Raw genomic sequence first — 2,500 nt, forward strand, 5'->3', positions numbered from 1 at the left:
AAATCGTGATTTTCTGAAAATATTTCTAAGTGTCAAGGACACTTTTGGAAAATCTTCCCCAGGCTCCTGGAAGCCTCCTCGGTACGCCTCCTGCGGTTTCTCCCTGCCTGGAAGTCTGACACTTGTCTGAAATTTTTAGAGTATGAAAACGCGGTTTTTCACCCAAAATTCGACTTTGCGCCCGTGACTCGCAAACTTCACCCACAGTTAGGTCACTGCCTTGGGGTACCTCACATCATATTGACTCCCCCCTGGCGTGGAAGTAGGGGAAACGTGTCACTTTTCACAAATCGTGATTTTCTGAAAATATTTCTAAGTGTCAAGGACTCTTTTGGATAATCTTCCCCAGGCTCCTGGAAGCCTCCTCGGTACGCCTCCTGCGGTTTCTCCCTGCCTGGAAGTCTGACACTTGTCTGAAATTTTTAGAGTATGAAAATGCGGTTTTTCACCCAAAATTCGACTTTGCGCCCATGACCCGCAAACTTCACCCACAGTTAGGTCACTGCCTTGGGTACCTCACATCATATTGACGCCCCCCTGGCGTGGAAGTAGGGGAAACGTGTCAATTTTCACAAAATCGTGATTTTCTCAAAATATTTCTAAGTGTCAAGGACACTTTTGGAAAATCTTCCCCAGGCTCCTGGAAGCCTCCTCGGTACGCCTCCTGCGGTTTCCCCCTGCCTGGAAGTCTGACACTTGTCTGAAATTTTTAGAGTATGAAAATGCGGTTTTTCACCCAAAATTCGACTTTGCGCCCATGACTCGCAAACTTCACCCACATTTAGGCGACTGTCCTGGGGTACCTCACAACATATTGACGCCCCCCCTGGCGTGGAAGTAGGGGAAACGTGTCAATTTTCACAAAATCGTGATTTTCTGAAAATATTTCTAAGTGTCAAGGACACTTTTGGAAAATCTTCCCCAGGCTCCTGGAAGCCTCCTCGGTACGCCTCCTGCGGTTTCTCCCTGCCTGGAAGTCTGACACTTGTCTGAAATTTTTAGAGTATGAAAATGCGGTTTTTCACCCAAAATTCGACTTTGCGCCCATGACTCGCAAACTTCACCCACATTTAGGCGACTGTCCTGGGGTACCTCACAACATATTGACGCCCCCCCTGGCGTGGAAGTAGGGGAAACGTGACAATTTTCACAAAATCGTGATTTTCTGAAAATATTTCTAAGTGTCAAGGACTCTTTTGGATAATCTTCCCCAGGCTCCTGGAAGCCTCCTCGGTACGCCTCCTGCGGTTTCTCCCTGCCTGGAAGTCTGACACTTGTCTGAAATTTTTAGAGTATGAAAACGCGGTTTTTCACCCAAAATTCGACTTTGCGCCCGTGACTCGCAAACTTCACCCACATTTAGGCGACTGTCCTGGGGTACCTCACAACATATTGACGCCCCCCTGGCGTGGAAGTAGGGGAAACGTGACAATTTTCACAAAATCGTGATTTTCTGAAAATATTTCTAAGTGTCAAGGACTCTTTTGGATAATCTTCCCCAGGCTCCTGGAAGCCTCCTCGGTACGCCTCCTGCGGTTTCTCCCTGCCTGGAAGTCTGACACCTGTCTGAAATTTTTAGAGTATGAAAATGCGGTTTTTCACCCAAAATTCGACTTTGCGCCCATGACCCGCAAACTTCACCCACAGTTAGGTCACTGCCTTGGGGTACCTCACATCATATTGACGCCCCCTGGCGTGGAAGTAGGGGAAACGTGACAATTTTCACAAAATCGTGATTTTCTGAAAATATTTCTAAGTGTCAAGGACACTTTTGGATAATCTTCCCCAGGCTCCTGGAAGCCTCCTCGGTACGCCTCCTGCGGTTTCCCCCTGCCTGGAAGTCTGACACTTGTCTGAAATTTTTAGAGTATGAAAATGCGGTTTTTCACCCAAAATTCGACTTTGCGCCCATGACTCGCAAACTTCACCCACATTTAGGCGACTGTCCTGGGGTACCTCACAACATATTGACGCCCCCCCTGGCGTGGAAGTAGGGGAAACGTGTCAATTTTCACAAAATCGTGATTTTCTGAAAATATTTCTAAGTGTCAAGGACACTTTTGGAAAATCTTCCCCAGGCTCCTGGAAGCCTCCTCGGTACGCCTCCTGCGGTTTCTCCCTGCCTGGAAGTCTGACACTTGTCTGAAATTTTTAGAGTATGAAAATGCGGTTTTTCACCCAAAATTCGACTTTGCGCCCATGACTCGCAAACTTCACCCACATTTAGGCGACTGTCCTGGGGTACCTCACAACATATTGACGCCCCCCTGGCGTGGAAGTAGGGGAAACGTGACAATTTTCACAAAATCGTGATTTTCTGAAAATATTTCTAAGTGTCAAGGACTCTTTTGGATAATCTTCCCCAGGCTCCTGGAAGCCTCCTCGGTACGCCTCCTGCGGTTTCTCCCTGCCTGGAAGTCTGACACTTGTCTGAAATTTTTAGAGTATGAAAACGCGGTTTTTCACCCAAAATTCGACTTTGCGCCCGTGACTCGCAAAC

Source organism: Ranitomeya imitator, unplaced genomic scaffold (assembly GCF_032444005.1).
Source record: "Ranitomeya imitator isolate aRanImi1 unplaced genomic scaffold, aRanImi1.pri SCAFFOLD_1349, whole genome shotgun sequence".
Taxonomy (NCBI): Eukaryota; Metazoa; Chordata; class Amphibia; order Anura; family Dendrobatidae; genus Ranitomeya; species Ranitomeya imitator.